Source organism: Elgaria multicarinata, chromosome 3, assembly GCF_023053635.1.
Source record: "Elgaria multicarinata webbii isolate HBS135686 ecotype San Diego chromosome 3, rElgMul1.1.pri, whole genome shotgun sequence".
NCBI classification, from domain to species: Eukaryota; Metazoa; Chordata; class Lepidosauria; order Squamata; family Anguidae; genus Elgaria; species Elgaria multicarinata.
In genome coordinates this window covers 79,137,086-79,151,346 of record NC_086173.1, presented here as the reverse complement: position 1 = coordinate 79,151,346, position 14,261 = coordinate 79,137,086, and the positions used below count along the sequence as shown (strand labels likewise).

General features: G+C 43.0%; 1 protein-coding gene across 4 annotated transcripts in view; it reads right to left on the bottom strand.

Moving 5' to 3' along the window:
* The window catches only part of FGF1 (fibroblast growth factor 1), a 68,128-nt gene extending 54,077 nt beyond the window's left edge, over positions 1-14,051 (bottom strand). For 3 of the 4 annotated variants that reach the window (XM_063120680.1, XM_063120683.1, XM_063120684.1), the window contains exon 1: positions 13,969-14,051. The gene's annotated coding sequence lies outside the window, so the exon portion shown is untranslated. Of the gene's footprint in view, positions 1-3,067; positions 3,150-13,968 lie in introns of those variants that run through there. The other variant, XM_063120682.1, reaches the window with a different exon arrangement.
* Positions 14,052-14,261: the final 210 nt, after the last annotated feature.

The following is a 14,261-nucleotide window of genomic DNA, read 5'->3' as shown; positions in this document are numbered from 1 at the left end:
TTTCTCAATAAGTTCAAAATTAAGTACTTTCCTCTAACTGTGACAAGTGAGATTTAATGGAGCTTAAGGGGAAAACACAGCTTCCTTGTAGTGAGAGAGAACCAACATTCCCATGTGAAAATCTGAAATATTTAATAATTAAAATTGTAGTAGTTAGAGGAACCTGGGATAGAACAAACAGTGCAGACAGTTCTTGGTTTCCCTTCTGAGCCCAAAGTCCAATAAATGGTACTTATTTATTTTTACATTTATATCCTGTCTTTTTCCTCTTGCAAGGAATTCTCCTCCTCCTCTCCATTTCATCCTCACAACAACCCTGTGAGGTACGTTAGATTGAGAATCAGTGACTGTCCCAAAGTCACCTAGTGAGCTTCATGTCTGAGTAGGGACTAGAACCCAGATCTCCTGAATCCCAGTCCAACACTTTAACCACTATACCACACCAGCTCTCACTGTGGATCCTTTATTCTCATTACATTGTACTGGAAGAGAGAGACCACTTCTTTTAGGCATTTAGTAGATGAGAAGATACCCACCTCTTTCAGAATACTAGGAGAGGGTAGGAAGTGACCCTGAAAGTCCAAGACACAATTGTGGACTCCCAACACTTTTCAATATATATTAAATCAATTCTTTTCTCAGTAGTAACTAATTTACAGAGCAGTTTACCAGCCTTCCTCAACTTGGTGCCCCCCAAATATTTTGGATGATAGTTTCCAGGATTCCTGATCATGCTGGCTGGGGCTGATGGAAGTTGAAATACAAAACATCTGGAGGGAACCAGGTGATGAAGGCTGGAGTACTTGATGAAGGAGAACAGGTTCCAGAAAATGCAATCATAATAGCCAAGAGAATTATCTCCTTTCACATACTGCTGTTACTTCAGATAATGATAGGAGAAATCATGATAAGGTTGAGGCTCATTCCCATAGATTAGCCTTTCACAACAACTCCTACCATCCCCAGTCAGTATGGCCATTGGCCATGCAGGCGGGTGATGGGTTGCAGTCCAACATAGCTGGACTCTAAGTTGGGGAAGTCTGTCATAATCTGTATTTCTATGCACATAGTCTGTATCTATGCACATTAACTCTATTGATTTGAGCACAGCCTGCTCCTCAAAAGGATGAAATCTAAGTCCATGTAATTTTAAAAAATAACTCATGACTTGTCAAAGTGTAACATATTTAATGTACATACATACACCAATTAACTATACATTTGGGCCTCTGAAAGGCTCAAATTCCTTTTGTGGCTATTAGTCTGCCTGGCCAAATTCGATTAACTCTATGGAAGGTTAATCTACCAAGGCTGGCTCCCTAGCCAATATGGTGCAAGAGTAGACCCTCTACATTAGATCTTTTACCAATCGTAAGTGATTTACTAAAGAAGGTATCAAGTTAATTGGGACACATCTTGAAACATCTACTTTAGCCACCTCTCTACAAGGCAAGGTTTGGTATGCCAAATTTGTGCTCCTTCCTAACCCTACTAAGTAGTCAAGAAGTTGAGCCTTCCTTGCAAGCTGAGCCTATTAATATAAAGATCAAATACATTGAACACATTGGTACTACTTGATGAATCTGTTTCAGTGTAATCAAATATCAGCTGCCTTGCTCTCCCTAAGGCACATTAAATTTAATTGTGAACTGCCCAGAGAGCCTTGGCTGTTGGGCAGTATAAATATGTAATAAATAAAACAAATAAAATAAATAAATGGTATTCCATTTAAGATAGCTCTTGTCTTACTTTTCTAAACAGGGACTTCCAAATGGATTTGCATGAGAAGTCTGAGGTATGTTAATATGTGAACACAGGGAAAATATCCTGGTAAAACCTGCAACAGTTTGCCTCTGATATAGCACCATAAATCTGGCTGAATATAAAATTGGACAGAAGGGCTTAATGCTGTTGAGGACTGTCTTAATGCCCCTGGCCAAGATGGAAGTATCTCCTCCTTAAGGAAATTACAGGTAAATGTTGTGTGAACTGGCCCCCAGAGAAAGGGAATTGAATTTTTAAGCATCTTAAGGTGTTGCCTGCCTCCCTGGAACCCTGATATGGGAGAAGTGGACTTTGGCTGTCTGTTGGAATGTTTAAGATGTGTGCCTTCACCTATGTTCAAGCAATATATTAATTGAATTGTAAATAAATGCAAATATTACAAAACAACTATAAGCCTCCGGTGACTACCTTCCAAAGGAAACTAAACCTATGTGAGCATTGTATTCCTTGGAACCTCTTGAAGAAGTAGGGTAGGTGTGATACTATGCATGTAATAAGCAGTTACAGCATGTATGGAACGCAAGGAAATGGAAAAGAGCCTGACTGTGAGAGCATAATCTACTGTGTGCTAGAACGGTAGATTTCCATCTTCCAAAAAATGAAAAGCGTGTGTATGTGGGAAATTCACTTGGAGCGATTGCATCACTTTGTGGGAATTCAGCAAAACAAATAAACAGACAGGCAAAGAACCCCTTTCACACACACCTATCCCAGGCAGTTATATTTAATGTGGCCAGGGATGTTCTCCAGACAATGGGTCAGGCAACAGAATTGTATTTGGCTGTATAAACCAGCAACCTAATGTGTGATCAGGCGCTATAATCCAATCCACACCCCATATTGTGGACTGGGATTTTGCTAGTGCCACAGCTGAAGATATGGGGTGGGTGGTAGGCAGGTAGGAGAATCCTTCCTTCCTGTCCTCTGGACCCCTTGCTCTTTGATGTTAATGCTCTCCAACTTGTGGTGCATGAGGGGCATGCTTACACAAATAGCAATGTATAGCAAAGTTCATCCAAGATTATGAACTTAATATTTAGCTAAATAAGACCTCTGTGGAGATGTCATAGTTGGATCCGTGCCCAAGTTCATAACCTTTGCTATCAACATGCAGAATGTTTGCGTGTTCAGATTATTCCCTGCCTTCTAGTTGCCCTATACATACAAAGCCGCGTAAGCCGCCGCCTGCCGTTACAGGTTCCCCTCGGCCATCCCTCTCTCGCTGCGTCCTTGCTTGGCCTGGAGCCTTCTCCGGGACCCAGATCCGATGGGATGTTCTTACCTGCTGCCGAGCCGCCTTTCAGCTGTGAGCTTTGGCTGTTGGGGTCGGGAAGCGAAATCCTCGCCTGCCGCAATCTGGGTAGTGGGAGACGCGGAGGAAGGCGGTGGGCCCGCCCCACAGCGCCAGGCTTCTCTTTCTCTCCCCCTGGACAGTTCCACTCGGATGCCGCCTGACCTGTCGTTCCCCTCCTTCCTTTCTGTTACCGAAGGCGACAGGAGTGATTGGCCACAACACGCATATATTATGTGGTTGTTGGAAGGCGTCCTCAAAAGTGGGTGCCCCGAGAGCGAGGCAAGCTGTGCTGCCCCAGCTCTGCCCGCTCCTTTCGGCCACCTCAGAGACCTCGTTTGATGGGAGAGGTGGGAAAGGGAGCCCTTAAATCTCATCCCGCACGTCGCCCCAGAGCAGGCGGGCGGGAGGCGGGAGGAAACCCGAGACAGTAAGGGCGGCGAATGAGATAAGAACCAGAAGCCCGCCGCCGCCTGCTCTGCTAGCACCGTCGCTGGCAGCCAGTGGGCACTGCAGCGGCGCAGCCCTGAGGTCAATCATGCCCGGCTTCCCTCTAGACAGACGCGGGGAACGAGCCGCAGCGCCCTGTCTTTATTTTCAGGCTCCCACTGCTAAGGAAAGGGCGGGTCGATTGCGCTCAAGTGGGATGAGACAAAAAATTGCGGGTCGAAAGGACATGTTTCCCCCCATCGTTTTGCCTTTCTCATGCCGTGGAGGCGCGCTTTGTGGCGACTTTTTAAATTATTATTTTAAGGGAAAGAGGGTGATGCTCGGAGAAGGGGTTCGCGATCCTGCCTGCACCTGCTGCCTCCCTCCCTCCCTCCCTCCTTCCCTCTGAGGCGCTTGTCTGCCGCCCAGGCTCCGGTACGGCAAGCGAGCCCGCCTGAGGAAAAGTAACACTGACTGAGGAGAGAGAGGGGGTGGGGGCAAGGGACATTCTGCAGGGCTGGCCGCCTTCCAGACGGATTACAGCTCCCAGCATCCCCCAGCCAGCGTGGTGGATGGTAGTTTCAGTGGTAGTTGAGGCTGAGTGAAGCAGCTGCTTTTGAGTGTCGTGAAAGGGCAATGTTGCTTAAAATGTATTGCTGTGTTTTCACCTCCAAGGAGAGAGAGTGATGGGGACTTGTAGGATTTTCTGCTTACATACAAAGTAATTTGCCTTAGGCACCTCAACTTCGGGGTTGGTGTGTGCGTGCGTGTGCGGAGTATCCCCTCCTGAGCAGTGTGAACAGCACTTAACCAAACAGATGAACCACCCACAAGTATCCTCATCAAGCCTGGGATGAGTTTGTTTATTGGCCCTCATCCAGTCCATTACCCTGCCCAAGTACTGATTCAGAACATGAACTGCCTCACCTATAGCAGTTGAAAAGGAGAGATAGAACTAGGTGTCATCTGCATGTTGGGGACACTTCTACCCACATTCCCAAATAACTTCCCGCAGTGATTTCATGTCACAGTTGAAGAGCATGGGGGAATCAAATGAAACCAAGGAAACTCTATAGCCCGATTTCTAATCCCCCTTCTGGAATAACTTCAAAACAATGCCCAAACATCCCAACTCAGGAGGGTTTCATATTTGAAAGTCTAAACTTTAACAAGAAATGATCTGACCATGACAAGGCTATGTAGCTCAGTTTAAGCACCTACAACTGAAACAACCACGTGGTGCTTCCCTGTTTGCCTTTCTTGTCATTTCCCACCCCTTCTGTCATTTCCCCTGTGAAAACGCCCTGGGGCTGATATCTTTCTTCATGTATTCTGCAAAGCACCTTGTGTAGTGATGATATCACCATACAAATAAATACACACATAATAAGTGAATGAATAAATTAAGAAATAACAATAATAAATATTGGAAGGGGTTCATCCATGCCTAGTTTAGCACTATAAATCCAAATTGGAAATTATTATTATTATTATTATTATTATTTATTTATTTATTTATTTATTTATATAGCACCATCAGTGTACATGGTGCTGTACAGAGTAAAACAGTAAATAGCAAGACCCTGCCGCATAGGCTTACATTCTAATAAAATCATAGTAAAGCAATAAGGAGGGGAAGAGAATGTAAACAGGCACTGGGTAGGGTAAATAGGCACAGGGTAGGGTAAAACTAACAGTATAGAGTCCAAACAACATCAGGTTTTAAAAGCTTTAGGAAAAAGAAAAGTTTTTAGCTGAGCTTTAAAAGCTGCGATTGAACTTGTGGATCTCAGATGTTCTGGAAGAGCATTCCAGGCGAATGAGAATTTTGCAGTAGTCATTCACTGTGCCTGATACTATCCACATCCCCTGCCTGGAAGTAGCCTTGGGATTCCAGAAAAGGTGCTAGGGATTTTTCTTTCTTTCTTTCTTCATATGACCTTTCCAAGGTGGCCCAAGTGTAGATAAGAGCAATGGTGTGGTGGAGCACCTCTGGTAAATCACAGAACCGATGATGTCAACTGTTGGAGTAATATTTCCCAGTGAGCATATTAAACTTGGGGTGGTGCTGGTTGGAAGACAGGTCTGGCCTGATATATGATTCCTTTGTTAGGTAGGCTTGGCACAGACAGTGACTGGCCCAAGGTCACCCTGTGAAGTAACTGCATGGCTAATCAGCATGGTGAAACCAGATCCTCCCAGCCATCTCTATCTCTATCTATCTATCTATCTATCTATCTATCTATCTATCTATATACACACACAGCTGCATGTAGATGAACATAATTGCCTGCATTTTTTAAAATTTTTCTTGGGGTCAGGGCTGACCTTACTCTTAGGCAGAGTGAGGGAGCCAACTCAGGTGGCAGATTCTAGCAGTCATGATGGAGCAGCAAATTATTAGTTATTTAATTTATTATGGTTGTATTCCTACATCCAGAAAGTGGGAAAGGTGTTTGTGAGATTTTCTTTTAAGTGCTAAAATAACCTGATTGGCCTAGGATAACATGTAAACTGACTTTGGAGGGTGGGAAGCACCATTTGCTGTTCTGCCTCAGGCAGCAAAATGTCTCCTGCTGCCCTGGTTTGGGTGTGGCTATAGGAGCTGTCATGATGAGCTTCGGCACTTCAGAATTTATGACTATGTAGTATGGTTTCACACATGCAAGCAGAAATTAACAGCTAAGACTGCAAGGTAAGTGATCTGTATAACAACCTATACTGTGATCTGTAGTAAGTTGCCATACAGATCACTATTTTGAGGTCTTCGCTATTAACATGTGATTGCATGTGCCAAACTGTATTATAGCGTCAGAAGGAAATAATACTCCATCTCAGAGGGAGCAGGAGAACAACAGAGAGTAGCCTTTGTGACTAAGCATTTGGATTGAGGAAATAGCCTTTGTCACTAGGTAGACATAGGAGCTGAGAGAATCCCAAGCATGCATTGAGAGAGAGCAAGAGAGAGAGAGAGAGAGCAAGATGATAAACATTCTTTATAGGAATGATGGCTGCAATCCTGTTTAGAATTAGGCTGCTTAAATCTAGGATTTAATCGGATTTAAATAGTCTAACCGTGTGCAGGATTTTAAGCCAAATCTGGAATCACAAAGGGATTATAGCCCTGATGGAAGGAAGAATGGGCCAGCAAGTCCAACCAGGAGGAACAGAGGAAGAAAGAAGGGAAAATTAAAGTGGGCAGCGTGATAGGTGCTAGCTGTTGAGGGTTGATAGAGATGTGGATCTCAGCCATCTGTTTTAAAAACAGTCTGAAGCTCTGAGAACTGCTATCCATTTATCTGTTTGTCTATGATATTTTGTTTTTGTCTTTTTTGATAATATTTGCAACAATATTTTTTAAAGTTAATTCAGCTACATTAATTTTGGAGGGAATAATTCAACCTTCTCTCTCTAACCTTTGTATGTCAAGCTCTGAGGCAGACTTCTACCAGTGAAATTAATTTTTATAAGACAATCTCTCTCTTTTATATTGGATTCTTTGATACTAAATGAGTTTGACCTAATTACACTATCTGAACAATGAAAACATGGAACACAGTTGAGAGTTCCTTATGCGCTAGTGTTAAAATCTGTGTGAGAAACTGAGTTCAGATTTTTAAAATCTTTTTTGAGTTTATATCTTTCTTGATTGGTTAGTATAGAAAAGAGCATTTAGTTTAGGGGAGGGAAAGAAGGAAAAAATGGGTTCTGTATAATCTCCATTTTAGAACTTCACAAATATTTGGTAACAAATATTTGAATGGCTCTTTGACAGAATGTGTCCTCCATGATTGGAGCAAAGGAAAATTAATCTTCCTTCAAAATGAAATAGCAGTTCCTAAAAGATTCCACTGAACTTGTGTCCCAAATCTCCCTCTTATTGCCTTGGCATCCCTTCAGCTCCACAGTTCACAACCCCATTCTCCACATGTTTATCAGTTACAAGCCATAGGAATGTTCTCAGGTTAGTAAAGGAAACAGATGTAACTACAGCCTAAGTTTGGAAATAACTATCCTTTTTTTTTTTTTTACTGGTACCTAAATTGCCTGATGAGAATAAGAATTTATGTTTAGAAACTGTCTTTAAATACAACATTTTATATTTATTCAGGACTGCAGATATTTTTTGCAGGTATGTATTATAAAGAACTACTTTTTCCTGTCTTCCTAAAACACAGCACCCACTGACCAGTCCATAGGCAGCAGCATACAGCACTTCAGGAGTGGGTAATGTTCCAAGCAGACTTGCAAAAAGCTGTTAGTTGTGGAACAAAGCTCAAACACAGGCTCAACTCTTCCCTAAAAACTGCTCTATTCCCTTTTGCAGGGTCCTCCAAATAGATGTTAGAAGTACCACAGTGTGCATATACCAGCATAGTATGTTGATCTACTTCAAGGGTGGGGAACCTTTTTCAACCCAAGTGCCAAATTCAAGTTCGGAGAACCTCTCAGTGGCTGCATTTTGTTGGTGAGGCCAAAGGCAAAATGTGTGGAGCCTATTTTCCACCACATTGTAACTTAAAGCTCTTACTGCCAGTAACTAAGACATAGGAGAGGCATTTCAGTCTTTTAGAATATGGAAAATTTCATCAAATGCCAGGAAACCACCAAATGATTTGTGAGTGGGAGAAAGAGGGGTGGAGGAAGGGAATGAGAACATCTGAGGAACTCCCGAGGGCTAGATTGAGACCCCATAAGAGTAGGATTTATTTTCCGGGCCTGAGGTTTCCTGCTTTTTGTCAGAGCTTTTCTAAACAAGGCTGTTAATCAGTTGTTAATTTGGTGCATCTATTTTCAGTTTCATCACAGAATTGAGATCCAAGCACTACATAATCTCTAGGTGGCACTGTGGTATAGCAGAATAGCACAAATATACAAGAGGAAATTACGCTTTCTTTCACATACACAATTAAATACTGCATTTTCCCTGCTCTATAAAAAAAACACCTCACAGAAAGTGCTTTATTAGACACAGAAGTGAAACTGGAGGGTCATGTCATCTAAAGAACCCATAAACATAAGAACCCGAGTAGGAAATGATGAGTGCATGATAAATGCCTTATGTACAAAAGCTTTAATTAACAAACCAGAGTGAGAGAGATAGGAAGGGAGGGAGTGCTTCTGTACCCACTGGACTCCCCACTCCATTATTGCTGCATATATTTAGGCTGCAATCCTTTGGTCCCTAAGAGGGCATCTCATGAGCATAAGATAACTGAGATCTTCCCCCCTCTGAGAAGAAAGGGAGATCCAACCTTGGAAGTCCCAAGCCAGCCCCACAGAAATCTCAGAGACCCTCCCTTGTCTGTCCAACATCAGAACTCTAATGTTGGTAGAGGCAAAAATTGAACTGATTGGGAAGCATGCCATGGGCAGATCAGGAGAGGTTTTAGATCTGCAGGATCTCTGAATTCAATGGGGCTTACTTACACACAGGTAAATGTGTATAGGAGTGCAACATAAGAAGCTTAATGTCTAAGCATTTCTGTCTCAGAACATAAGAAGAACTATGCTGGACCAAGCATTCTGTTCACATAATGGCCAACCAGCTGCCCACGGAAAACCCACAAGCAGGACATGCGGACAACTGTCCTGAATGTCCCATCAGTCTGTCCTGAATCTCCCTCCAATCAGCTTCATGGGATGAGCCCAGGTTCTAGTATTACGAGAGAGGAAGAAAAACATCTCCCTATCCACATTCCCCACACCATGCATAATTTTGTACCCTCTATCATGTCTCTTCTTGCCCTCCTTTTTTCCAAGCTAAACAATCCCAGCTGTTATAACTTTCTCCCGTAGAGGAGATGCTCCAGCTCCTTGATCATTTTAGTTCTGCACTTTTTCCAGCTTTACAATATCTTTTTTAGGTGTGTCCAGGACTACTATTATAAGAGTATTCAAAGTGTGGTCATACAATAGATTTGTATAAGGGCAGTATGATAGTGGTAGTGTTATTCTCAATTCTTTTTCTAATTATGCCTAACATAGAGTTTGCTTTTTCTTTTCTTTTCTTTATAGCATCTGCACACTGGATTTACATTTTTATTGAGCTGTCCACCACAACCCCAAGATATCTTTCTAGCTCAGATCCCATGAGGTTATGCTCGAAGTTGGGATTTTTTTGCCCCAATGTGCATTACTTATACTTGTTCACATTGAGCTGCATTTGCCATTTGGATGCCCATTCTCTCAGTTTGGAGACAACCTTTTGGAGCTCCTCAGACGTACAAAGGCATTTTACTGCCTGAAGTAAAGGACATGATGGAGCCTTCTCCCCAGGTTGGCTGAACTACCAGTTGAATCTTGCTCCAATATTGGACGGAATAGTGATGATGTCCGCCCCTGAACCTGAGGAAGCAGGTTTGTTTAGGGGGACTAAGATGTTCTATGTGCCATATTATTTATTATTTATTAATTTATTATTTACATTTGTATCCTACCCTATATCACAAGGATCTCAGGACAACGTACAGAATTTAAAAACTAAAAACCAATTAAACCAATTAAAACTACATGCAGGCCGGGTGAATTTAGCCCTCAAAGGCTTTGTTAAAAAGCCATGTCTTAACTTGGGGCCAAAATGAAGCCAGTGCCAGCACCAGTCGGGCCTCCAAGGGGATGGCATTCCACAGCTAGGGTGCCACAACAGAGAAAGCCCTCTCCCATGTCCCACCATAGCATATGTCTCACATTGATGGGACGGGGAGGAGGGCTCCTCCAATGGATCTCAGGTCTCAGGCAGGCATATATAGGGAGAGGCGCTCCTTCAAGTATCGAGGTACCAAACTGTTTAGGGCTTTTAATGTCATTGCCAACACCTTAAATTCTGACCAGAAGCATATAGGCAGCCAGTGCAATTCCTTTAAGACTGGTCTTTGTGGGATGTACCAGTCAGCAGTCTAGCTGCTACATTTTGTACTAGCTGCAATTTCCAAGTTGTCTTCAAGGCAGCCCCACATAGAGTGCATTGTAGTAGTCTAATCGGGAAGTCACCAGTGCATGCACTACTGTGGCTAGGTTATCCCTGTCCAGAAAAGGCCATAGCTGGCAGATCAGCCAAAGCTGGCTCAAAGTACTCCAGGCCTTGGACTCTACCTGGGCCTCCAATGACAAGGATGGATCTAGGAAAACTCCTGAGCTACGCACCTGCTTCTTCAGAAGGAGCGCAACCCCATCCAGAACAGGTTGCTTACCCAATTCCCAGACTCTGGACCAACCAATCCACAGAGCTTCTGTCTTATCAGGATTCAGCTTCAGTTTATTAGCCCTCATCCAGCCCATTACAGCCTCCAGGCACTGGTCAAGCAACTTCACCACCCAAGCTGACTCTGAAGACAAGAAGTAGAGCTGTGTACTATCAGCATACTGATGACACCCAACCCCCAAACCCTTAATGACCCAGCAGCTTCATATAGATATTGAACAGTATAGGGGATAGAATAGAGCCCTGTGGCACCCATGGAGTGGAACAGGAATCCCTCAATACCACTCTCTGGAATTTGCCCTGAAAGTAGGAGCTGAACCACTGTAACACAGTGCCTCCTACTCCCATCTCGCAGAGCCAATCCAGTAAGATGCCATGATCAATGATATCAAAAGCCTCTGAGAGATCCAGGAAGATTAACAGAGTAGCATTCCCCCTGTGTTTCACCTGGAGTAGGTCATCAGTCAGAGCAGCCAAGACTGTTTCAGTGCTGTGCCCTAACCTGAAACCAGACTGAAATGGTCCAGATAATCAGTTTCCTCCAAGAACGTCTGAAGCTGCCCAGCCATCACACGCTCAAACACCTTGCCCCCAAAGGGGATATTAGTGATAGGGCAGTAGTTCTCACATACCTCTGGTCTTCTTCAGGAGTGAGTGCACTATAAGCTCTTTCAAGGCAGCAGGCACCACCCCCTGACAGAGTGAGGCATTTGCCACCCCCTGGACCCACCCAATCAGACCACCTCTACTAGATCGTTTTAGCCAAGATGGGCAAGGGTCAAGCTGACATGTGGTGGGACGGACTGATTCAAGCATCTTGTCCACCTCATCAGGCTGCAACAATTTATTTATTTATTGCATTTCTATACTGCCCAATAGTTGAATTGATCCCAGGAAACATGACCAGATGGGGCACTGGACACCTCTCTGTGATAACTGTGGCATCAACTTTTGTGTGAATACAAGCAACTTTCTCCTTGAAGTGCCTAGCGAATTTATTATAGCAGATGACTGAGGCCATAGCTAGACCTAAGGTTTATCCCTGGATCATCCAAGGGTCAAACCTGTTCACCTAGGTGACACACAGGGGATCCAGTGCTCAGGCAGCAGCGAACCCTGGATGATCCCAGGATAAACCTTAGGTCTAGCTGTGGCCTGAGAGTTCCAATCCCGGTTTATCTGAGCCCAAACTTTGTCCCAACAGGCTCTTCACCATACACAACTCTGTCCTCCTGCTTTGGGGAACAGCTGGAGAGTTTATGAGGAACAACTGAGAAGCTGCCACTGCTGCTCCCCTAAGTTATCACCTCACTCTGCCAAATGATAGGACTGACTCTGGCTTTCTGGACCAGGCATTTACTAATCTCAGCTGGCAGCACTCTGTAATAAATCCGCTCTTCTTGAAAACCTGGGTCTGCCTCCCACATAACATTTTGTATTCATAAAACTGCTGCATAAACTATTCCCAAGGTGAAAATTAAAACTTGGGAAGGATTTATATCAGTTCTCTCTTATGATTTAGATGAATCTGTACTGAGTATCTGGGAGCGGTTTAGTATACTTCTGCCTCATTGTGTAGGTGCCAGTAATTAATATTTTTTCCATGTTATTTGCAGGTGCACTCCTGTAAAGAGAGGCTATAATGTGTGAAGTACAGTGAACATTCCTGTATAGCCCTCTAATTCCCATCCTAAACCTTCTGTTGGTGTATTTGGAAACAATGAAGTACTTCGGAAAGAACCATTTCATTTTCTCTTGTGGAGACTATGTGGAATGGGGTTATAACCTGTGGAGTTGAAAGGATGCCAGCATGGAGAGCAAGGCGGGGGTCCTGGGAAGGACACAAGCTTATTGGGATCTTTTTAGAATCACTATTTCACTATGAGAAAGGATTGATTCTCCCTTCACTCAAATCACAGAGGAATCATTTTGTAAAAAAACCCCTTGACTTCCAGCCTGTTTGTGATGTTCTAAAATGGAGACAATGCAGAATCCCATTTCCCCTTTCCTTTCCCCAAACTCAATTCTAATTTCCATCCTAAACCAATCAGGGGGAAAATAAGGGCAAACATCTTTTTAAAGATCCAAACTCCATCCATCACAGAGTTTTTAAATGTAGTCTTCTGTTTAAAGGGACTCACTTAGTTCCATGTTCTCATTTGCTCAGACAGTATAATTAAGTCAGATTCCATCTGGTATCAAATAATTCAATATGAAGCAGAAATATTGCCTTATAAAGGTTAGTTGTTCTGTTTCACTGAAGGAAGTCTGCTTCAGAGCTTGACGCATAAGGGTTACAGAGAAAGCTAAATTATTCCCTCTGCCAAATACATCCAAACTAAATCTGCATACTGTACTGGGATTTTTAATAACCACAAACATCTTGCAGATCACTTGGGAAGGAGGTGGGGAGACCAAATGGAAAAGTTACTGTGAGGCTTCCCCTTGACAGCAAAACATCAAGAGGAAAAATCAGAAGGATGCCCCAACGTTTGAAAGGCCTCTGTGGAGACGGTCTTAGTATTTTGAATTCAGAAGAAATTTTGAGCTGACCTGTGTAAGTAAAAATAATGAGGTGCAATAAGGTGAGGCATGTGGCTATTAAGAAGAGGGCATTTTGCAGTTGTGGACCTTGGTTATGAAATGCTCTCCCCAAAGGCTCGCCTGGAGTTCTGGTCTTTTCAGTCCCAGGTGAAGACCTCATTCTCCTAGGTGTTTCAGTTTTTCATTTTTAAGATCCTTGCACTGCTGCTGGCTTTTAATTTTGTAGTTACTCTGTTTTATTCTGTTAGTGTTTTTATATTATGTTTGGTTGCTTTATTATATTTTATGGTTTTTAAAGTCTTATTCTATGAACCACCCAGAGAGCTTCAAGTGTTGGGCAGTATAGAAATAATATTATTATTAATAATAATAACAATAATAACAATAATAATAATAGACAGCATAACCTGGCAAAGCCTGTCGTGTCCATCTTGAAAAACCAGTAGTGAGAAAAGAGACGACAACAACAACAACAACAACAACAACAACAACAACAACAATAATAGCTTCAAACTGTTGAACACACATTCTTTATAGCATGAGTAATTGATTTGTTGAGAGTAGGTTGCATTCCTCTTTTCACCCTAATACTTTTAGGAGTCCCTCAAAGGTAAGGTAGCACATGGGAGGGGCTTTAAAACACTCTAGATGAAAATAGCATCTGTTTCAGCCAATTTGGAATAGAAGTCTTAGTCAAAATTCACATATCACTTACGGAAATTGAAGGTTTGCAGGATGAGGTGGAAAGCTGCTTGCCGGAATAAGTCCCTCGAAAAGCTCAAGTGACTGTACTGACATCCACATTGAACAGTCTAAGGAAATAAGAAAACTCATTGGCTTTTCTATTTTTCCCTCTTTGCTCTCATGTGACTTTGTTTTTGGACATGGCACAAAAAGATATTTTAGGGTTGGCTTGAAGCCCAGGTGAAAGGACAAGGATTGCATCTGGCCTGCCTCCTTCATCTGTATGGAGAGTTCTTCAGAGTGCAAGAGGTCTGCCTTTGGGTA